Below are 25,453 nucleotides of genomic sequence, written 5' to 3'. Positions count from 1 at the left end.
TGTCCCTCAGGTGGTCATTTATTTAATCTGTAACCTAATAAATTGTGGGAGGACAACACACAACCGAAACATCCTGTTTACATTACAGATGACGTGATGTTTTCATACGGCATGACTTTATATGCAAAAAACTGTTGATGGAAACATGGTTAGTGAGTGAATTCTGACATCATGTACATAAGAACACTCACCCTAGGGGACCGTTAGAGATATTTGGAACTCAAATGTGAAAAGGTTAAGTAAAACACCACAAATTTCCTTAAATACCACACCCCAATTTCTTTAAATAACACACCAGTAATTTCCTTATTTAACACACCAGTAATTTCCTTAAATAACACACCTCTCATTTCCTTAAATAACACACCACACGTCCTTAAAATACACACCACTAATTTCTTTAAATAACACACCAGTAATGTCCTTAAATAACACACCACTGATTTCCTTAAATAAAACACCACTAATGTCAATTAAATAACACACCACTCATTTCCTTAAATAAGACACCACTCATTTCCTTAAATAACACACCACTAATGTCCATAAATAACACACCACTAATGTCCATTACACACCACTAATGTCCATTACACACCACTAATGTCCATAAATAACACCAGAATTGCCCTCACTTGAAGCTCGTGTTTCAGACATAATGAAGTGGATGGCTGAAAATGTTCTACTTTTAAACTCGAACAAAAAATAAATGCTTGTTCTAGGTCCCAAGAAACAAAAGAGATCTTCTGTTGAATCTGACAATTAATCTTGATGGTTGTACAGTCGTCTCAAATAAAACTGTGAAGGACCTTGGTGTCCTGATCCTGATCTCTCTTTTGACTAACATATCAAGACTGTTTCAAGGACAGCTTTTTTCCATCTACGTAACATTGCAAAAATCTGAAACTTCTGTCCAAAAATTATGCAGAAAAATGTATCCATGCTTTTTTCACTTCTAGGTTAGACTACTGCAATGCTCTACTTTCCTGCTACCCGGATAAAGCACTAAATAAACTTCAGTTAGTGCTAAATACGACTGCTAGAATCTTGACTAGAACCAAACAATTTGATCATATTACTCCAGTGCTAGCCTCTCTACACTGGCTTCCTGTTAAGGCAAGGGCTGATTTCAAGGTTTTACTGCTAACCTACAAAGCATTACATGGACTTGCTCCTACCCATCTTTCCGATTGGGTCCAGCTGTACATACCTACACATACGCTATGGTCACAAGACGCAGGCCTCCTAATTGTCCCTAGAATTTCTAAGCAAACAGCTGGAGGCAGGGTTTTCTCCTATAGAGCTCTACTTTTATGGAGTGGTCTGCCTACCCACGTGAGAGACACAGACTCGGTCTCACCTAAGTCTTTATTGAAGACTGATCTCTTCAGTAGGTTAGGGCGGCAGGGTAGCCTAGTGGTTAGAGCGTGTGACTAGTAACCGGAAGGTTTCGAGTTCAAACCATCGAGCTGACAAGATACAAATCTGTCGTTCTGCCCCTGAACAGGCAGTTAACCCACTGTTCCCAGGCCGTCATTGAAAATAAGAATTTGTTCTTAACTGACTTGCCTGGTTAAAAAAAGGTCAAATAAAATACAAATAAAATAAAAAAGATCCTATGATTGAGTGTCGTCTGGCCCAGGAGTGTGAACGGAAAGGCCCTTGCTGTGTCTGCCTGGCCGGTTCACCTCTCTCCACTGGGATTCTCTGCCTCTAACCCTATTACAGGGGCTGAGTCATTGGCTTACTGGTACTCTTCCATACCGTCCCTAGGAAGGTTGAGTCACTGATGTGGTCTTTCTGTCCGGGTTGGCACCCCCCCTTGGGTTGTGTCGTGGTGAAGATCTGTGTGGGCTATACTCTGCCTTGTGTCATGATGATAAGTTGGTGGTTGAAGATATCCCTAGGACCATGCCTCAGGACATGATGGCATGATGACTCCTTGCTGTCCCCAGTCCATCTGGCCGTGCTGCAGTTTCAAATGTTCTGCCTGCGGCCATGGAACCCTGACCTGTTCACTGGACGTACTACCTGTCCCAGACCTGCTGTTTTCAACTCACTAGAGACAGCAGGAGCGGTAAAGATACTCTCAATGATCGGTTATGAAAATCAAACGGAGGTGCTGCCCTGTTGCACCCTCGACAACTTCTGTGATTATTATTATTTGACCATGCTGGTCATTTATGAACAGTTGAACATCTTGTCCATGTTCTGTTATAATCTCCAACCCGCACAGCCAGAAGAGGACTGGCCACGCCTCATAGCCTGGTTCCTCTCTATGTTTCTTCCGAGGTTTTGGCCTTTCTATGGAGTTTTTCTGAGCCACCGTGCTTCTACATCTGCATTGATTGCTGTTTGGGGTTTTAGGCTGGGTTTCTGTACAGCACTTTGAGATATCAGCTGTTGTAAGAAGGACTATATAACTACATTTGATTTGATTTATTTTCCTTACATACCACAGAAAATTCAAAAAATGTCTGCTAGCATATGGCTGGATTCGGATCAACCATGGCCCGTGTGAATAAAGGTATATTATATATTGATGTTTGTTTATATACAGTGCCTTCACAAAGTGTTCATACCCCTTGATTAATTCCACTTGTTGTTGTGTTACAGTCTATACACAATAGCCCATAATGACAGTTCATCTTTTTGAAAATGACATACAGAAATATCTCAATTACATGACATAAGTATTCACACCCCTCAGTCAACACTTTGTAGAAGCACATTTGGCAGTGATTACAGCTGTGAGATTTCCACACCTGGATTGTGCATTATTATTTTCAAACTGTCTTCAATCTCTGTCAAATTGGTTGTTGATCATTGCTAGAAAACCATGTTCAGGTCTTGACATTGATTTTCAAGTCAACACTTGAACTCTGTAACTCAGGAACATTCACTGTATTCTTGGTAAGCAACTCCAGTTTAAATTTGGCCTTGTATTATAGGTTATTGTCATACTGAAAGGTGAATTCATCTCCCAGGCTCTGATCAGGCCCTACACCCAAACAAGGGCACTGCGTTCATCCACCTCTGGCCTGCTCGCCTCCCTACCACTGAGGAAGTACAGCTCCCGCTCAGCCCAGTCAAAACTGTTCGCTGCTCTGGCCCCCCAATGGTGGAACAAACTCCCTCACGACGCCAGGACAGCGGAGTCAATCACCACCTTCCGGAGACACCTGAAACCCCACCTCTTTAAGGAATACCTAGGATAGGATAAGTAATCCCTCTCACCCCCCCCCTTTAAGATTTAGATGCACTATTGTAAAGTGACTGTTCCACTGGATGTCATAAGGTGAATGCACCAATTTGTAAGTCGCTCTGGATAAGAGCGTCTGCTAAATGACTTAAATGTAAATGTAAATGGTTGAAAGCAGACTGAACCGGGTTTTCCTCTAGCATGTTGCCAGTGCATAATTCCATCCCTTTATTTTTCATCCTGAAAAACACCCCAGTCCTTTACAAGCATAGCCATAACATGATGCAGCCACCATTATGCTTGGAAATATGGAGAGGGGTACTCAGTAATGTGCTGTATAGGATTTTCCCCAAACATAACATTTTGTTATGGCTATGCTTGTAAAGTGCTGGACAAAAAGTGAATTGTTTTTCCACATTTAGTGCAGTATTACTTCAGTGCCTTGTTGCAAACAGGATGCATGTTTTGGAATATTGTTATTCTGTACAAGATTCCTTCTTTTCACTATGTCAATTAGGTTAGTATTGTGGAGTAACTGCAATGTTGTTGATCCATCCTCAGTTTTCTCCTTTCACAGCCATTAAACTCTGTAACTGTTATAAAGTCACCATTGGCCTCATGGTGAAATGCCTGAGAGTTTCCCTTCCGGCAACTGAGATGCCTTGCCTGTATCTTTGTAGTGACTGCGTATATTGATACACCATCCAAAGTGTAAAAGGGACATTCCAAGTCTCTTTTTACCAATCTACCAATGGGTTTGGAATTCATTGCTCGACTGAGGGACCTTACAGATACTTGTATGTGTGGGGTACAGAGATGAGATAGTCATAAAAAAAGGGAGTCCATGCAACTTGTTACGTTACTTGAATGAATTGCCCCACTATTCAAAAAGTTTGCTTTATTTCAGTTTATGTGACAGAACAATCAAGTAAAGTGGAGAGAATCATTGTACCATCGAAACCAATGTAAAATCTATTTTCCAAAATCTAAAATATTGTATATTGTATTCTATAAACCATAGGCAAGACGCAAAAATGAAACGTCAGAACAAAAAGCATAGAAATAGAGCACATAGAACTTATATATCATTAAGAACACATTCTTATTTTCAATGACGGCCTAGGAACTGCCTTATTCAGGGGCAGAGCGACACATTTTGACCTTATCAGCTCAGGGATTTGATCTTGCAACCTTTAGGTTACAAGTCAACCGCTCTAACCACTAGGCTACCTGGCGCCCAAGGCCAGTGGGCCAGTGACCAACACATCTCAATTTAATAACATGCTTTATTCAGGCAGAAACACAACACAATGTAGAAAAAGTCAAGGGGTTTGAATACTAATTGAATGGAATTGTATTGCACTGTCCAGTACAATGGAATATATGCTGAATAGATTGATTTGAATACGTACTTTTCTGTGTTAAATAAATAATTTTATAATGTGTTCAATACATCATTTTACAGTGTGTTCAATACATCATTTTATAGTGTGTTCAATACATCATGTTATAGTGTGTTCAATACATCATTTTATAGTGTGTTCAATACATCATTTTACAGTGTGTTCAATACATCATTTTATAGTGTGTTCAATACATCATTTTATAGTGTGTTCAATACATCATTTTATAGTGTGTTCAATACATCATTTTATAGTGTGTTCAATACATCATTTTACAGTGTCTTCAATACATCATTTTATAGTGTGTTCAATACATCATTTTACAGTGTGTTCAATACATCATTTTACAGTGTCTTCAATACATCATTTTACAGTGTCTTCAATACATAATTTTACAGTGTGTTCAATACATCATTTTATAGTGTGTTCAATACATCATTTTACAGTGTGTTCAATACATCATTTTACAGTGTCTTCAATACATCATTGTATAGTGTGTTCAATACATCATTTTATAGTGTGTTCAATACATCATTTTACAGTGTGTTCAATACATCATTTTATAGTGTGTTCAATACATCATTTTATAGTGTGTTCAATACATCATTTTATAGTGTGTTCAATACATCATTTTATAGTGTGTTCAATACATCATTTTACAGTGTCTTCAATACATCATTTTATAGTGTGTTCAATACATCATTTTACAGTGTCTTCAATACATCATTTTATAGTGTGTTCAATACATCATTTTACAGTGTCTTCAATACATCATTTTACAGTGTCTTCAATACATCATTTTATAGTGTGTTCAATACATCATTTTACAGTGTCTTCAATACATCATTTTATAGTGTGTTCAATACATCATTTTATAGTGTGTTCAATACATCATTTTATAGTGTGTTCAATACATCATTTTATAGTGTGTTCAATACATCATTTTACAGTGTGTTCAATACATCATTTTATAGTGTGTTCAATACATCATTTTATAGTGTGTTCAATACATCATTTTACAGTGTGTTCAATACATCATTTTATAGTGTGTTCAATACATCATTTTATAGTGTGTTCAATACATCATTTTATAGTGTGTTCAATACATCATTTTATAGTGTGTTCAATACATCATTTTATAGTGTCTTCAATACATCATTTTATAGTGTGTTCAATACATCATTTTATAGTGTGTTCAATACATCATTTTACAGTGTGTTCAATACATCATTTTATAGTGTGTTCAATACATCATTTTATAGTGTGTTCAATACATTATTTTATAGTGTGTTCAATACATCATTTTACAGTGTGTTCAATACATCATTTTACAGTGTGTTCAATACATCATTTTATAATGTGGTAAATACATCATTTTATAGTGTGTTCAATACATCATTTTACAGTGTGTTCAATACATCATTTTATAGTGTGTTCAATACATCATTTTATAATGTGGTAAATACATCATTTTATAGTGTGTTCAATACATCATTTTACAGTGTGTTCAATACATCATTTTACAGTGTGTTCAATACATCATTTTATAATGTGGTAAATACATCATTTTATAGTGTGTTCAATACATCATTTTACAGTGTGTTCAATACATCATTTTATAGTGTGTTCAATACATCATTTTATAATGTGGTAAATACATCATTTTATAGTGTGTTCAATACATCATTTTACAGTGTCTTCAATACATCATTTTACAGTGTCTTCAATACATAATTTTACAGTGTGTTCAATACATCATTTTATAGTGTGTTCAATACATCATTTTATAATGTGGTAAATACATCATTTTACAGTGTCTTCAATACATCATTTTATAGTGTGTTCAATACATCATTTTATAATGTGGTAAATACATCATTTTATAGTGTGTTCAATACATCATTTTACAGTGTCTTCAATACATCATTTTATAGTGTGTTCAATACATCATTTTACAGTGTCTTCAATACATCATTTTATAGTGTGTTCAATACATCATTTTACAGTGTCTTCAATACATCATTTTATAGTGTCTTCAATACATCATTTTATAGTGTCTTCAATACATAATTTTACAGTGTCTTCAATACATCATGTTATAGTGTGTTCAATACATCATTTTATAACGTGGTAAATTTATCCTTTCATGATATGTTAATTCCTTATTTTTACTAATGTGTTCAAATCATCCCTTTTCTAACGTATGGAGGGAAGAGAAATATAGGGACTGGAGTACTGCTGCTATCTCGCTCACTGGAAAATAAATATATGGAAGTTCATTTATTTCAATAGAACATTAATTTTGTAAGACTAGTGAATGGTGTGTAATTTTAATGGAACGCTATGAATACAACTTAAAGCTAATGAACCCAATTTGCAAAACCATTACTGATGTGCGGATGCTCATAGGTGAGATCCATTGAGATGAGTGTGCCAAGAACTATCAGTCTTTCAATTTAGAGACATACTACCGTCGGCTGGAGTGGTGTACATTTATCGAAAGATTCAGGCCTAATCGCTCAACATCAGTGCCCGACCTCACTAATGCTCTTGGGGCTGAAGCGATGTTCCAATATCTAGTGAAAAGCCTTCACGGAAGAGTGTAGGCTGTGATAGGAGCAAAGCGGGACCAGCTCCCTATTAATGCCCATGATTGTGGAATGAGATGGTAGACACATAATTTTGGTCATTTTAGGCCGCATTTAGGCCCCATACAGGCCCCAATCACAAACAAATAGGACATATTGGAATCATCCGAATCCATCAGAAGAAGGTCAATTTTCTAATATAAGAAAGACTGAACTTTTTCCTCTCTTTTACTGTATTCTCTCTTCCTCTCCTGCTGTCCTCTACTCACCTCTTCTTCTCCTGCTGTCCTCTACTCTCCCCTTCTTCTCCTGCTGTCCTCTACACTCCTCTTCTTCTCCTGCTGTCCTCTACTCTCCTCTTCTTCTCCTGCTGTCCTCTACTCACCTCTTCTTCTCCTGCTGTCCTCTACTCTCCTCTTCTTCTCCTGCTGTCCTCTACTCTCCTCTTCTTCTCCTGCTGTCCTCTACACTCCTCTTCTTCTCCTGCTGTCCTCTACTCTCCTCTTCTTCTCCTGCTGTCCTCTACTCTCCTCTTCTTCTCCTGCTGTCCTCTACTCTCCTCTTCTTCTCCTGCTGTCCTCTACTCTCCTCTTCTTCTCCTGCTGTCCTCTACTCTCCTCTTCTTCTCCTGCTGTCCTTTACTCTCCTCTTCCTCTCCTGCTGTCCTCTACTCTCATCTTCCTCTCCTGCTGTCCTCTACTCACCTCTTCTTCTCCTGCTGTCCTCTACTCTCCTCTTCTTCTCCTGCTGTCCTCTACTCTCCTCTTCTTCTCCTGCTGTCCTCTACTCACCTCTTCTTCTCCTGCTGTCCTCTACTCTCCTCTTCTTCTCCTGCTGTCCTCTACTCACCTCTTCCTCTCCTGCTGTCCTCTACTCTCCTCTTCTTCTCCTGCTGTCCTCTACTCTCCTCTTCTTCTCCTGCTGTCCTCTACTCACCTCTTCTTCTCCTGCTGTCCTCTACTCTCCTCTTCTTCTCCTGCTGTCCTCTACTCACCTCTTCCTCTCCTGCTGTCTTCTACTCTCCTCTTCTTCTCCTGCTGTCCTCTACTCTCCTCTTCTTATCCTGCTGTCCTCTATACTCCTCTTCTTCTCCTGCTGTCCTCTACACTCCTCTTCTTCTCCTGCTGTCCTCTACTCACCTCTTCTTCTCCTGCTGTCCTCTACTCACCTCTTCTTCTCCTGCTGTCCTTTACTCACCTCTTCTTCTCCTGCTGTCCTCTACTCTCCTCTTCTTCTCCTGCTGTCTTCTAATCTCCTCTCCCTCTCCTGCTGTCTTCTAATCTCCTCTTCTTCTCCTGCTGTCTTCTACTCTCCTCTTCCTCTCCTGCTGTCCTCTACTCTCCTCTTCTTCTCCTGCTGTCCTCTACTCTTCATCTTCCTCTCCTGCTGTCCTCTACTCTCTTCTTCTTCTCCTGCTGTCCTCTACTCACCTCTTCTTCTCCTGCTGTCCTCTACTCACCTCTTATTCTCCTGCTGTCCTCTACTCACCTCTTCTTCTCCTGCTGTCCTCTACTCACCTCTTCTTCTCCTGCTGTCCTCTACTCTCCCCTTCTTCTCCTGCTGTCCTCTACACTCCTCTTCTTCTCCTGCTGTCCTCTACTCTCCTCTTCTTCTCCTGCTGTCCTCTACTCACCTCTTCTTCTCCTGCTGTCCTCTACTCTCCTCTTCTTCTCCTGCTGTCCTCTACTCTCCTCTTCTTCTCCTGCTGTCCTCTACACTCCTCTTCTTCTCCTGCTGTCCTCTACTCTCCTCTTCTTCTCCTGCTGTCCTCTACTCTCCTCTTCTTCTCCTGCTGTCCTCTACTCTCCTCTTCTTCTCCTGCTGTCCTCTACTCTCCTCTTCTTCTCCTGCTGTCCTCTACTCTCCTCTTCTTCTCCTGCTGTCCTTTACTCTCCTCTTCCTCTCCTGCTGTCCTCTACTCTCATCTTCCTCTCCTGCTGTCCTCTACTCACCTCTTCTTCTCCTGCTGTCCTCTACTCTCCTCTTCTTCTCCTGCTGTCCTCTACTCTCCTCTTCTTCTCCTGCTGTCCTCTACTCACCTCTTCTTCTCCTGCTGTCCTCTACTCTCCTCTTCTTCTCCTGCTGTCCTCTACTCACCTCTTCCTCTCCTGCTGTCCTCTACTCTCCTCTTCTTCTCCTGCTGTCCTCTACTCTCCTCTTCTTCTCCTGCTGTCCTCTACTCACCTCTTCTTCTCCTGCTGTCCTCTACTCTCCTCTTCTTCTCCTGCTGTCCTCTACTCACCTCTTCCTCTCCTGCTGTCTTCTACTCTCCTCTTCTTCTCCTGCTGTCCTCTACTCTCCTCTTCTTATCCTGCTGTCCTCTATACTCCTCTTCTTCTCCTGCTGTCCTCTACACTCCTCTTCTTCTCCTGCTGTCCTCTACTCACCTCTTCTTCTCCTGCTGTCCTCTACTCACCTCTTCTTCTCCTGCTGTCCTTTACTCACCTCTTCTTCTCCTGCTGTCCTCTACTCTCCTCTTCTTCTCCTGCTGTCTTCTAATCTCCTCTCCCTCTCCTGCTGTCTTCTAATCTCCTCTTCTTCTCCTGCTGTCTTCTACTCTCCTCTTCCTCTCCTGCTGTCCTCTACTCTCCTCTTCTTCTCCTGCTGTCCTCTACTCTTCATCTTCCTCTCCTGCTGTCCTCTACTCTCTTCTTCTTCTCCTGCTGTCCTCTACTCACCTCTTCTTCTCCTGCTGTCCTCTACTCACCTCTTATTCTCCTGCTGTCCTCTACTCACCTCTTCTTCTCCTGCTGTCCTCTACTCTCCCCTTCTTCTCCTGCTGTCCTCTACTGTCCTCTTCCTCTCCTGCTGTCCTCTACTCTCCTCTTCTTCTCCTGCTGTCTTCTAATCTCCTCTTCCTCTCCTGCTGTCCTCTACTCTCCTCTTCTTCTCCTGCTGTCTTCTACTCTCCTCTCCTGCTGTCCTCTACTCACCTCTTCTTCTCCTGTTGTCCTCTACTCTCCTCTTCTTCTCCTGCTGTCTTCTAATCTCCTCTTCCTCTCCTGCTGTCCTCTACTCTCCTCTTCTTCTCCTGCTGTCCTCTACTCACCTCTTCTTCTCCTGCTGTCCTCTACTCACCTCTTCTTCTCCTGCTGTCCTCTACTCACCTCTTCTTCTCCTGCTGTCCTCTACTCTTCATCTTCCTCTCCTGCTGTCCTCTACTCTCTTCTTCTTCTCCTGCTGTCCTCTACTCACTTATTCTCCTGCTGTCCTCGACTCACCTCTTCTTCTCCTGCTGTCCTCTACTCTCCTCTTCTTCTCCTGCTGTCCTCTACTCACCTCTTCTTCTCCTGCTGTCCTCGACTCACCTCTTCTTCTCCTGCTGTCCTCTACTCTCCTCTTCTTCTCCTGCTGTCCTCTACTCACCTCTTCTTCTCCTGCTGTCCTCTACACACCTCTTCTTCTCCTGCTGTCCTCTACTCTCCCCTTCTTCTCCTGCTGTCCTCTACTCTCCTCTTCCTCTCCTGCTGTCCTCTACTCTCCTCCTCTTCTCCTGCTGTCCTCTACTCACCTCTACCTCTTATCCCCTGATGCCTTCTCCTATCATCCTCACCTCTCCTCCATCCATCCAAATCTCCCCTCCTTTTCTCTCCTCTCTCCATCTCTTCTCAACCCCTCTCCAACTAGGGGAGAGCTGTCATTGTGAAGCCCTGTCTGCACACCAGCTGTCAAACTCACTCTACTCTCTCTTCTCCTTCTCCCCCCTCTCTCTCTCCCGAAAGGCATAAACCACGTTGGTTCCATATTATGATCTCCCACTATCCCTCTCTCCCCACGTTCTATCTCCCTTCCCCCTCCATCCCTCTCAACCTGCCTTCCTCCCTCTCCACCCCTCTTTCTCCCTCCATCTTTCTCAACCTTCATTCCTCTCGCCCTCCTTACCTCCATCCCTCCCTACCTCCATCCCTCTCAACCTCCCTTACTCCTTCTCTACCTCCATCCCTCGCTCCATCCCTCTCTGACAAGAAAGTGAGATTATAAAGAGAAAGTGCAGGAATCTCCAAGTCTATGACGGTATAAACGGTATAAAAAAATACTATTTAATAATGTCATATACTGTTATTAACAAAAAGAGAAAGAGAGAGATAGGGGAAGAGAGAGAGAGAAAGAGAGAGATGGAGAGTAGAGAGAGCTGGGGGGGACGAGATAGAGAAAGATGGGGAGGAGAGCGAGAGGTGGGGGGAGAATGGGGTGGGAGGAAAGAGAGAGAGAGAGAGAGTGAGAGAGGAGGGGGGAGGAGAGAGAGAGAGAGAGAGAGAGAGAGAGAGAGAGAGAGAGAGAGAGAGAGAGAGAGAGAGAGAGAGAGAGAGAGAGAGGGGGGAGAGATAGAAATATATATATAGAGAGAGAAAAAGAGAAAGACAAATAGAAAGAGTAGAGTGAGAGAGCGTAAGAGAGGGAGATAATATAAAGCCTAAAGAGCTAATGACCCACTGCAAGCATCATCCATCTGTTGACTTGAGAGCAGTATGAGGAACATTAACTCAAAGACAGAAAACAACCATTAAAAAACCAAAGCACTGTCAACACAGTAATTGAAGGAGGCAGCGCTAGACACCTTGAATGATATTCATGTACTGGATGTGATCCAGTCCAGGTACTATATCACTGGTCCAGTCCAGTACTATATCACTGGTCCAGTCCAGTACTATATCACTGGTCCAGTCCAGGTACTACATCACTGGTCCAGTCCAGCCACTATATCACTGGTCCAGTCCAGGTACTATATCACTGGTCCAGTCCAGGTACTATATCACTGGTCCAGTCCAGTACTATATCACTGGTCCAGTCCAGTACTATATCACTGGTCCAGTCCAGGTACTATATCACTGGTCCAGTCCAGGTACTATATCACTGGTCCAGTCCAGGTACTATATCACTGGTCCAGTCCAGGTACTATATCACTGGTCCAGTCCAGTACTACATCACTGGTCCAGTCCAGTACTACATCACTGGTCCAGTCCAGCCACTATATCACTGGTCCAGTCCAGGTACTATATCACTGGTCCAGTCCAGTACTACATCACTGGTCCAGTCCAGTACTACATCACTGGTCCAGTCTAGTACTGTATCACTGGTTCAGTCCAGGTACTATATCACTGGTCCAGTCTAGTACTGTATCACTGGTTCAGTCCAGGTACTATTTCACTGGTCCAGTCCAAGTACTATATCACTGGTCCAGTCCAGTACTAAATCACGGGTTCATTCCAGTACTACATCACTGGTCCAGGTACTATATCACTGGTCCAGTCCAGTACTAAATCACTGGTCCAGGTACTATATCACTGGTCCAGTCCAGTACTAAATCACTGGTCCAGGTACTATATCACTGGTCCAGTCCAGTACTAAATCACTGGTCCAGGTACTATGTCACTGGTCCAGTCCAGTACTATATCGCTGGTCCAGTCCAGTACTATATCACTGGTTCAGTCCAGTACTATATCACTGGTCCAGTCCAGTACTATATCACTGGTTCAGTCCAGTACTATATCACTGGTCCAGTCCAGTACTAAATCAATGGTCCAGTCCAGTACTATATCACTGGTTCAGTCCAGAACTATATCACTGGTCCAGTCCAGTACTAAATCACTGGTCCAGTCCAGTACTAAATCAATGGTCCAGGTACTATATCACTGGTCCAGTCCAGTACTAAATCACTGGTCCAGGTACTATATCACTGGTCCAGTCCAGTACTAAATCACTGGTTCAGGTACTATATCACTGGTCCAGTCCAGTACTATATCACTGGTTCAGTCCAGTACTATATCACTGGTCCAGTCCAGTACTAAATCACTGGTCCAGTCCAGTACTAAATCAATGGTCCAGTCCAGTACTAAATCACTGGTCCAGGTACTATATCACTGGTCCAGTCCAGTACTAAATCACTGGTCCAGGTACTATATCACTGGTCCAGTCCAGTACTAAATCACGGGTCCAGGTACTATATCACTGGTCCAGTCCAGTACTATATCACTGGTCCAGTCCAGTACTATATCACTGGTTCAGTCCAGTACTATATCACTGGTCCAGTCCAGTACTAAATCACTGGTCCAGGAACTATATCACTGGTCCAGTCCAGGTACTATATCACTGGTCCAGTCTAGTACTGTATCACTGGTTCAGTCCAGGTACTATTTCACTGGTCCAGTCCAAGTACTATATCACTGGCCCAGTCCAGTACTAAATCACGGGTTCATTCCAGTACTACATCACTGGTCCAGGTACTATATCACTGGTCCAGTCCAGTACTAAATCACTGGTCCAGGTACTATATCACTGGTCCAGTCCAGTACTAAATCACTGGTCCAGGTACTATATCACTGGTCCAGTCCAGTACTAAATCACTGGTCCAGGTACTATGTCACTGGTCCAGTCCAGTACTATATCGCTGGTCCAGTCCAGTACTATATCACTGGTTCAGTCCAGTACTATATCACTGGTCCAGTCCAGTACTATATCACTGGTTCAGTCCAGTACTATATCACTGGTCCAGTCCAGTACTAAATGAATGGTCCAGTCCAGTACTATATAACTGGTCCAGTCCAGTACTAAATCAATGGTCCAGGTACTATATCAATGGTCCAGTCCAGTACTAAATCAATGGTCCAGGTACTATATCACTGGTTCAGTCCAGTACTATATCACTGGTCCAGTCCAGTACTAAATCACTGGTCCAGTCCAGTACTAAATCAATGGTCCAGGTACTATATCACTGGTCCAGTCCAGTACTAAATCAATGGTCCAGGTACTATATCACTGGTCCAGTCCAGTACTAAATCACTGGTCCAGTCCAGTACTAAATCAATGGTCCAGGTACTATATCACTGGTCCAGTCCAGTACTAAATCACTGGTCCAGGTACTATATCACTGGTCCAGTCCAGTACTATATCACTGGTTCAGTCCAGTACTATATCACTGGTCCAGTCCAGTACTATATCACTGGTTCAGTCCAGTACTATATCACTGGTCCAGTCCAGTACTAAATCACTGGTCCAGTCCAGTACTAAATCAATGGTCCAGTCCAGTACTAAATCACTGGTCCAGGTACTATATCACTGGTCCAGTCCAGTACTAAATCACTGGTCCAGGTACTATATCACTGGTCCAGTCCAGTACTAAATCACTGGTCCAGGTACTATATCACTGGTCCAGTCCAGTACTATATCGCTGGTCCAGTCCAGTACTATATCACTGGTCCAGTCCAGTACTATATCACTGGTCCAGTCCAGTACTAAATCACTGGTCCAGGAACTATATCACTGGTCCAGTCCAGGTACTATATCACTGGTCCAGTCCAGTACTAAATCACTGGTCCAGGTACTATATCACTGGTCCAGTCCAGTACTAAATCACTGGTCCAGGTACTATATCACTGGTCCAGTCCAGTACTATATCGCTGGTCCAGTCCAGTACTATATCACTGGTCCAGTCCAGTACTATATCACTGGTCCAGTCCAGTACTAAATCACTGGTCCAGGAACTATATCACTGGTCCAGTCCAGGTACTATATCACTGGTCCAGTCTAGTACTGTATCACTGGTTCAGTCCAGGTACTATTTCACTGGTCCAGTCCAAGTACTATATCACTGGTCCAGTCCAGTACTAAATCACGGGTTCATTCCAGTACTACATCACTGGTCCAGGTACTATATCACTGGTCCAGTCCAGTACTAAATCACTGGTCCAGGTACTATATCACTGGTCCAGTCCAGTACTAAATCACTGGTCCAGGTACTATATCACTGGTCCAGTCCAGTACTAAATCACTGGTCCAGGTACTATGTCACTGGTCCAGTCCAGTACTATATCGCTGGTCCAGTCCAGTACTATATCACTGGTTCAGTCCAGTACTATATCACTGGTCCAGTCCAGTACTATATCACTGGTTCAGTCCAGTACTATATCACTGGTCCAGTCCAGTACTAAATCAATGGTCCAGTCCAGTACTATATAACTGGTCCAGTCCAGTACTAAATCAATGGTCCAGGTACTATATCAATGGTCCAGTCCAGTACTAAATCAATGGTCCAGGTACTATATCACTGGTTCAGTCCAGTACTATATCACTGGTCCAGTCCAGTACTAAATCACTGGTCCAGTCCAGTACTAAATCAATGGTCCAGGTACTATATCACTGGTCCAGTCCAGTACTAAATCACTGGTCCAGGTACTATATCACTGGTCCAGTCCAGTACTATATCACTGGTTCAGTCCAGTACTATATCACTGGTCCAGTCCAGTACTATATCACTGGTTCAGTCCAGTACTATATCACTGGTCCAGTCCAGTACTAAATCACTGGTCCAGTCCAGTACTAAATCAATGGTCCAGTCCAGTACTAAATCACTGGTCCAGGTACTATATCACTGGTCCAGTCCAGTACTAAATCACTGGTTCAGGTACTATATCACTGGTCCAGTCCAGTACTAAATCACTGGTCCAGGTACTATATCACTGGTCCAGTCCAGTACTATATCGCTGGTCCAGTCCAGTACTATATCACTGGTTCAGTCCAGTACTATATCACTGGTCCAGTCCAGTACTAAATCACTGGTCCAGGAACTATATCACTGGTCCAGTCCAGGAACTATATCACTGGTCCAGTACAGGTACTATATCACTGGTCCCGGTAATACATCACTGGTCCAGTCCAGGTAATATATCACTGGTCCAGTCCAGGTACTATATCACTGGTCCAGTCCAGGAACTATATCACTGGTCCAGTCCAGGTACTATATCACTGGTCCCGGTAAAATATCACTGGTCCAGTCCTGGTAATATATCACCGGTCCAGTCCAGTACTAATATCACTGGTTCAGTCCAGGTACTATATCACTGTTCCAGTACAGTACTATATCATTGGTCCAGTCCAGTATTATATCCTTTGTATAACAGCCTATTGCTATGTTGACCTCTGTCTATACATACTATATATGACTAGCACGTGTTGATCTCTCTCTCTATGGATACTATATATGACTAACACGTGTTGACCTCTCTCTATATATACCAGATAGGACTAATACATGTTGACCTCTCTCTATATATACCAGATAGGAGTAACACGTGTTGACCTCTCTCTATATATACCAGATAGGACTAATACATGTTGACCTCTCTCTATATATACCAGCTAGGACTAACACGTGTTGACCTCTCTCTATATATATACCATATAGGACTAACACGTGTTGACCTCTCTCTATAGATACCAGATAGGACTAACATGTGTTGACCTCTCTCTATAGATACCATATAGGACTAACATGTGTTGACCTCTCTCTATAGATACCATATAGTACTAACATGTGTTGACCTCTCTCTATATATACCAGATAGGACTAACATGTGTTGACCTCTCTCTATAGATACCATATAGGACTAACATGTGTTGACCTCTCTCTCTATAGATACCATATAGGACTAACACATGTTGACCTCTCTCTATAGATACCATATAGGACTAACATGTGTTGACCTCTCTCTATAGATACCAGATAGGACTAACATGTGTTGACCTCTCTATATATATACCAGATAGGACTAACATGTGTTGATCTCTCTCTCTATAGATACCATATAGGACTAACATGTGTTGACCTCTCTTTATATATACCATATAGGACTAACATGTGTTGACCTCTCTCTATAGATACCAGATAGGACTAACACGTGTTGACCACACAATCTCACAGAACAGGCCTCCGAGTGCTGAAGCACCCCTGTCGTCACTTGCAATACTCACTACCAAGTTCCTAACTGCCTCTGGAAGCAACATCCGCATAGGAACTGTTTGTCGGGAGCTTCGGGAAATGGTTTTCATTGGCCGAGCAGCCACACACAAGCCTAAGATGCAACGGCATCCATCAGCTGGTTGGTGTAAAGTTTGACGCCATTCAACTCTGGAGTAGTGAAAAGGTGTTCTCCGGAGTGATGAATCACGCTTCACCATCTGGTAGTCCGGCGGAGGAATATGGGTTTGGCGGATGCCAGGAGAACGCAACCTGCCCCAATTTATAGTGCCAACTGTAAAGTTTGGTGGATGAGGAATAATGGTCTGGGGCTGTTGTTCATGTTTCGGGCTAGGCCCCTTAGTTCCAGTGAAGGGAAACGCTACAGCATACAAATACATTCTAGACGATTCTGTGCTTCTGACTTTGTGGCAACAATTTCCTGTTTCATTATGACAATGCCTCAGTGCACAAAACGCGATCCATACAGAAATTGTATGTCGAGATCGATGGGCAAGAGCTTGACTGGCCTGCACAGAGCCCTGACCTCATCTCCATCGAACACCTTTGGGATGAATGCCGACTGCGAGCCAGGCCTAATCGTCCAACATCAGTGCCCGACCTCACTAATATTCTTGTGGCTGAATGGAAGCATCTCCCCGCAGCAACGTTCCAGCATCTAGTGGAAAGCCTTCCCAGAAGAGTGGAGGCTGTCGTAGCAGCAAAGGGGGGACCAACTCCATATTAATGCACATGATTTTAAAATGACATGTTCATTGTACAAGTGCCCACATACTTTTGGTCATGTAGTGTATACTGTATTACTTTACGTCAACTGACAAAACCCTTTATGGGTTGACCTGTTATCTATTGTTATTTGCATTTTATAACCCATTTGCTATCTTATAACTTTCTGTTCTGGGTCTTTAGGTCAGGCAAATGGTATTTGAGCTGCAGTTATTCAAGCTGACACAAAGACATCTTTCAGTCTGCATTCTTGTAATAAAACGTCAGCTTATTTTTCCCGCAAACACATGCTTGTGAATATTTCCTGAAATCTTTCCCGGACTAGCTGTCTTGGTTTTCTGATTACTTGATATTTTAAATGAGACCTCTACGGAGGTCTCTATTTCTAGGTTGACAGGGGAGCTTAGGCTACTTGTAGCAGTTGGAGGAGGCTCTGGGCCAGGGATCTGTGTCTTGGCTGTGTGCCCTGTCTTGGCTGGTCCTGGGACACTGTGTCCTGTCCTGGCTGGTCCTGGAGCACTGTGTCCTGTCCTGGCTGGTCCTGGGGCACTGTGTCCTGTCCTGGCTGGTCCTGGGGCACTGTGAGCCCTGTCTTGGCTGGTTCTGGGGCATTGTGTCCTGTCCTGGCTGGTCCTGGAACACTGTAAGCCCTGTCTTGGCTGGTCCTAGGACACTGTGTCATGTCCTGGCTGGTCCTGGGGCACTGTGAGCCCTGTCCTAGCTGGTCCTGGGGCACTGTGAGCCCTGCCCTAGCTGTTCCTGGGGCACTGTGAGCCCTGTCCTGGCTGGTCCTGGAACACTGTAAGCCCTGTCTTGGCTGGTCCTAGGGCACTGTGTCCTGTATTGGCTGGTCCTGGAGCACAGTGAGCCCTGTCCTGGCTGGTCCTGGGGCATTGTGTCCTGTCCTGGCTGGTCCTGGGGCACTGTATGCCCTGTCCTAGCTGTTCCTGGGGCACTGTGAGCCCTGTCCTGTCTGGTCCTAGGGCACTGTGTCCTGTCCTGGCTGGCCCTGGGGCACTGTGTCCTGTCCTGGCTGGTCCTGGGGCACTGTGTCCTGTCCTGGCTGGTGCTGGGGCACTGTGAGCCATGTCCTGGCTGGTCATAGGGCACGTTAAGGCATGTCCTGGCTGGTCCTGGGGCACTGTAAGCCATGTCCTGGCTGGTCCTGGGGAACTGTGTCCTGTCCTGGCTGGTCCTGGGGAACTGTAAGCCATGTCCTGGCTGGTCCTGTGGCACTGTAAGCCACGTCCTGGCTGGTCCTGGGGCTCTGTAAACCATGTCCTGGCTGGTCCTGGGGCACTGTAAGCCATGTCCTGGCAGGTCCTGGGGAACTGTGTCCTGTCCTGGCTGGTCCTGGGGAACTGTAAGCCATGTCCTGGCTTGTCCTGTGGCACTGTAAGCCATGTCCTGGCTGGTCCTGGGGAACTGTGTCCTGTCCTGGCTGGTCCTGGGGCACTGTGAGCCATGTCCTGGCTGGTTCTAGGGCATGTTAAGCCATGTCCTGGCTGGTCCTGGGGCACTGTAAGCCATGTCCTGGCTGGTCCTGGGGAACTGTGTCCTGTCCTGGCTGGTCCTGGGGAACTGTAAGCCATGTCCTGGCTGGTCCTGTGGCACTGTAAGCCACGTCCTGGCTGGTCCTGGGGCACTGTAAACCATGTCCTGGCTGGTCCTGGGGCACTGTAAGCCATGTCCTGGCTGGTCCTGGGGAACTGTGTCCTGTCCTGGCTGGTCCTGGGGAACTGTAAGCCATGTCCTGGCTTGTCCTGTGGCACTGTAAGCCATGTCCTGGCTGGTCCTGGGGAACTGTGTCCTGTCCTGGCTGGTCCTGGGGAACTGTAAGCCATGTCCTGGCTGGTCCTGTGGCACTGTAAGCCACGTCCTGGCTGGTCCTGGGGCACTGTAAACCATGTCCTGGCTGGTCCTGGGGCACTGTAAGCCATGTCCTGGCTGGTCCTGGGGAACTGTGTCCTGTCCTGGCTGGTCCTGGGGAACTGTAAGCCATGTCCTGGCTTGTCCTGTGGCACTGTAAGCCATGTCCTGGCTGGTCCTGGGGCACTGTAAGCCATGTCCTGGCTGGTCCTGGGGCACTGTAAGCCATATCCTGGCTGGTCCTGGGGCACTGTAAGCCATATCCTGGCTGGTCCTGGGGCACTGTATGCCATGTCCTGGATGGTCCTGGGGAACTGTGAGCCATGTTCTGGCTGGTCCTGGGGAACTGTAAACCACTTTGCAACTGGCCTCAGTTCCTGAATGGCGCTTTGGTCTTGGGGCCAGTCCAGTGGGCTGTGGGTCCAGGCCCCACGGCCCTGGCCTGGGACTTTAGGGGGCCGTTAGTGGGGTTGTGTTTGGTGGTCCTGTTGGTCTTGAGACATTTAGAGGTACTTTAGGTCTTTGGACTGATAGATGAGGCTGTGGGACTAGTGGAAAATGGTTCTTTGGAATTACATTAATTTAGCTTTGGGTCTAGTTTTTCTTATATCTGGCCAGACCGACTGGGGCTCTAGAGACACACGAGGACAGCCCAAAGAAAGAATGTCTCCTAGTTCTTCAGACAGATATTTTGGGCTTTGGGTCCGGTCTTTGGGCAGAGAGAGACTCTGTGCCTGGAGGTCTGTCCAGTGGCCTGTGTGTCTGTGTGTCTGTGTCCGGTGCCCACTGCGCCCACTGTGCCCACCAATTGTAGATCAGTCCTCTGATCCTGGTGCCACGCTGGACCGGGCACTGTGACAGAACCACATCAGATCCCCCCCCCCCCCCCCAGGGCAACTTTGATGCACAGGAGATGTGGCATCGCACAAAATGCTAAAGCCTGGCACGAATGCAGCCCTGCCAAACACCCGGCCCTGACACACACCAAGCCCTGACACACACCAAGCCCTGACACACACCAAGCCCTGCCACACACCCAGCCCTGCCACACACCCAGCCCTGACACACACCCAGCCCTGACACACACCAAGCCCTGACACACACCAAGCCCTGACACACACCAAGCCCTGACACACACCCAGCCCTGCCACACACCCAGCCCTGACACACACCAAGCCCTGACACACACCAAGCCCTGACACACACCAAGCCCTGACACACACCAAGCCCTGACACACACCAAGCCCTGACACACACCCAGCCCTGACACACACCAAGCCCTGCCACACACCAAGCCCTGACACACACCCAGCCCTGCCACACACCCAGCCCTGCCACACATTCAGCCCTGCCACACATTCAGCACTGCCACACGCCCGGCCCTGCCACACGCCCGGCCCTGCCACACGCCCGGCCCTGCCACACGCCCGGCCCTGCCACACGCCCGGCCCTGCCACACGCCCGGCCCGCCACACGCCCGGCCCTGCCACACGCCCGGCCCTGCCACAAGCCCGGCCCTGCCACACGCCCGGCCGTCACACGCCCGGCCCTGCCCCACACCCGGCCCTGCCACACACCCGGCCCTGCCACACACCCGGCCCTGCCACACCCTGCCACACACCCGGCCCTACCACACACCCAGCCCTGTCACACACCCAGCCCTGCCCATATGCCAGCTTGAGAAAAACAAAATAACACAGACACAAAATCTCAAATACTCATGTAAACACAGTCAACATGTCCCTTCCACAGCTGGTCACCCCCTCAAGGACACCATGCCCCCACTCAGACCACCACACTCACAACAGACACTGAATTATTCACTATTGTTTCTGTTTATGATCTTCGTTACACACGTCATTCTCACACAAACCACACTCACATACATATCATCAGTATTTGTGTGTGTGTGTGTTTGTGTGTATATGAATGTGTGTGGTCTTTGTCATTCACACTACACACACCCTCACACACACACACACACACACACACACACACACACACACACACACACACTGTTTAGCTAAACAAAGTGTGGTGTCAGTTGACTGGCAGCTTGTATGGGCAACGTCAGTGTCACGAATATTACCGAAGGTGACTCCCCTTCTTGTTCGGGTGGCGCTCGGCGGTCGTCGTCGCCGGTCTACTAGCTATCGCCGATCCGTTGTTCTGTGTTCGTTTAGTTTTGTCTAATTGGTAGCACCTGTTTCTAGTTTGGTTGTTAGGATAGGGTTATATATAGTCTGTTTAGCCCGCTTCTGTTTCGTGCGGGCTTGTTCGTCTGTTTTGTTGTTTGAGTGTATTTTGTTGGCATTTGGGTTTCACGCTGTCCGTTTATATTTCTGTTCATTTGTGTTTCCACTTTTGTACATGTTATGTTTCCGGGACATTAAAGCGTGTTGTTTTTCCCACATCTTTTGCTCTCTGCGCCTGACTCCACACCTCTTCACTCATTTACCGTAACAGTCAGCCATAGCTGAGGGGAGCGGAGAGGGCAACAAACACTTCCTCTCCACCATTCATCAATCTGCCTCTCACACTCCTCAACACAGACACAGAGGAGGGGAGGGAGAGAAGGAGGATGGATGGACAGAGTACTTGTCATGCAGGTGAATGAGGACCCAAAAGCGACTTGGCGAAAACAGAGTCTTTAATCCAGAAAAGTAATTCTACAAACATAAGACATAATTCTCGTAATCGAGAACCGACTGGAGACTCGATCAAGAACTGCAGGTTGCCTGGCAGGCACTTGATGGCAGACTCAGACACCTGCTCTCCACGCAGCATCTGAGGGAAACACGACACGACAGGGCGATACACAGACACAGCACGGTGAACAATAGACAAGGATAAAGGACAGGAACGGAAAACAAGGGAAGAAATAGGGACTCTAATCAGGGAAAAGATAAGGAACAGGTGTGGGAAGACTAAATGATTGATTAGGGAAATAGGAACAGCTGGGAGCAGGACGGAACGATAGAGAGAAAGAGAGAGAAGGAATAGAGAGAAAAAGGGGAACGAACCTAAAAAGACCAGCAGGGGGAAAATGAACAGAGGGAAAAGCAAAAATGACAAGACAATCTAAGACAAAACATGACAGTACTAGAAAAGAGAGAAAAATATGTTAAACCCTGATGGGATTTTTGTCGAGGAGAATCTAGAATACATCTTCTCAGACCAAATCATGAGCTTGCATGGCATGTAAGATGGATAAAATGAGGGATGTAAATTGAATAAAAATATGGATAAAAATGGATACAAATATTGATGTAAATTGGATAAAAAGAGGGATTAAATATAGCTAAAACGAGATATGTAAAAATGATAAATGGGTGGATTAAAGATTGATGAAAAGGAGAATGTAATATGGAAACAAAGGTGGATTAAAGATAGACACGAAAAGGGATTAAAGATGGATAAAAAGAGGGATACACAATTAATAAAAATAGGGATTTTTTTCCCACCTTTATTTAACCAGGTAGGCTAGTTGAGATACAAAGAGGGATGTACAATGGATAAAAAGAGGGATGTAAAATTGATTAAAAAGAGGGATTAAAGATGAATACAACTATGTATGTAAGATGGATAAAAACGGTATTAAAAATGGATAAAAAGTGGGATGTATGAGTGATAAAAAGAGGGATGTAAAATTGAGAAAAAAGGGATGTAAGAGGGATACAAAGAGGGATGAAAAATGAATAAAGAGAGGGATTAAAGATGGATACAAAGAGTTATATATGATTGATAAAAATAGTAATATAAATTGAATTTTAAAAAGTGACTAAAGATGGATACAAAGAGGAATGTAACATTTATTTTAAAAAGAGGGATGTAAAATGGATTAAAAAATGGATTAAAGATGTGTAAAAAAGGAATTAAAAATGGATAAAAAGAGATATGTAAAATGGATAAAAAGGTGGATTAAATATGGATACAAAATAGGATTAAAGAGCGATTACAGATGGATAAAATGGGGGTGTAACATGGATAAAAAGAGGGATTAAAGTTTGATAAAAAGAAGAATGTAAAATAGATAAAACTATTGATTAAAGATGGACGGAAAGGGGATGTGAAATTGATCAAAAAGAAGGATGCAAAATGACTAAAAAAATGTGGAGAAATATACGGAAATTAAATGTATACAAATCTGGAATGATAAAACAAGATATGTAAAATTGTCAAAAAGGTGGATTTAAGATTGATACAAAGAAGAATGTAAAATGGATAAAAAATGGAATAATGACAGATAAAAATTGGATAGAAATATGAAAGTAAAATGGGTCAAAAGCATGATGTAAATGGATAAAAAACAGATTAACGATGCATTCAACTACATTTGAAGTCGGAAGTTTACATACATTTAGCGTGGAGTCCACAAATGTCTTATTAACAAACTATAGTTTTGGCAAGTCGGTTAAGGACATTTACTTTGTGCATGACACAAGTCATTTTTCCAACAATTGTTTACGGACAAATTATTTAATTTATAGTTCACTGTATCACCATTCCAGTGGGTCAGAAGTTTACATACACTAAGTTGACTGTGCCTTTAAACAGCTCGGAAAACTCCAGAAAATGATGTCATGGCCTTAGAAGCTTCTGATAGGCTAATTTACATAATTTGAGTCAATTGGAGGTGTAGAGGTGGATGTATTTCAAGGCCTACCTTCAAACTCAGTGCCTCTTTCCTTGACATCATGGGAAAATCAAAAGAAATCAGCCAAGAATAATTGTAGACCTCCACAAGTCTGGTTCATCCTTGGGAGCAATTTCCAAACACCTGAAGGTACCACGCTCATCTGTACAAACAATAGTATGAAAGTACACCATGGGACGACGCAGCCGACAAACTGCTCAGGAAGGAGACGCGTTCTATCTCCTAGAGATGAACGTACATTGGTGTGAAAAGTGCACATTAATACCAGAACAACAGCAAAGGACCCTGTGAAGATGCTGGAGGAAACAGGTACAGAAATATCTATAACCACAGTCAAAAATTGTTGTTAGGGTGCTTTGCTGCAGGAGGGACTGGTGCACTTCAGAAAATAGATGTCTTCATGAGGTAGAAATTTATGTGGATGTATTGAAGCAACATCTCAAGACATCAGTCAGGAAGTTAAAGCTTTGTTGCAAATGGGTCTTCCAAATGGACAATGACCCCAAGCATACTTCCAAAGTCCAAAGTCTTGGTAAAATGGCTTAAGGACAACAAAGTCAAGGTATTGGAGTGGCCATCACAAATCCCTGACCTCAATCCTATAGAACATTTGTGGGCAGAACGGAACAAGTGTGTGCGAGCAAGAAGGCCTACAAACCTGACTCAGTTACACCAGCTCAGGAGGAATGGGCCAAAATTCACCTAATTTATTGTGGTAAACTTGTGGAAGGCTACCTGAAACGTTTGACCCAAGTTAAATAATGTAAAGCAATGCTACCAAATACTAATTGAGTGTATGTAAACATCTTACCCACTGGGAATGTGATGAAAGAAATAAATGCTGAAATAAAATATTCCCTGTGTAACGGCGTTCGTCTGTTGAAGAAAGAAAATCGGACCGAAATGCAGCGTGTAGGTTACTCATGACTTTAATGAAAATAAATCGCGGTACATGAAACAACTGAATACTAAATACAAAAACAACAGAACGCGAAACTAATTACAGCCTATCTGGTGACTACAACACAGAGACAGGAACAAACACCCACAAAATACAAGGCGAAACTCAGGCTGCCTAAATACGGTTCCCAATCAGAGACAACGCGAAGCACCTGTCTCTAATTGAGAATCGCCTTAGGCAGCCAAGCCTATACCACACCCCTAATCAGCCGCGATCCCAAATACTACAAACCCCAATACGAAAACAACATATAAACCCATGTCACACCCTGGCCTACCCAAACATATAACAAA

The 25,453-nt window shown here is 44.3% G+C and overlaps 1 protein-coding gene across 1 annotated transcript in view; it reads right to left on the bottom strand.

The window, feature by feature from the left end:
- LOC124043194 (adhesion G protein-coupled receptor B2-like) overlaps positions 1-25,453 on the bottom strand; it is a 557,845-nt gene that overhangs the window by 488,107 nt on the left and 44,285 nt on the right. The window lies entirely within an intron of this gene.

Source organism: Oncorhynchus gorbuscha, linkage group LG09 (genome assembly GCF_021184085.1).
Source record: "Oncorhynchus gorbuscha isolate QuinsamMale2020 ecotype Even-year linkage group LG09, OgorEven_v1.0, whole genome shotgun sequence".
Taxonomy (NCBI): Eukaryota; Metazoa; Chordata; class Actinopteri; order Salmoniformes; family Salmonidae; genus Oncorhynchus; species Oncorhynchus gorbuscha.
The sequence above is the reverse complement of the archived record's forward strand: the minus strand, read 5'-3'. Positions and strand labels throughout refer to the sequence as shown.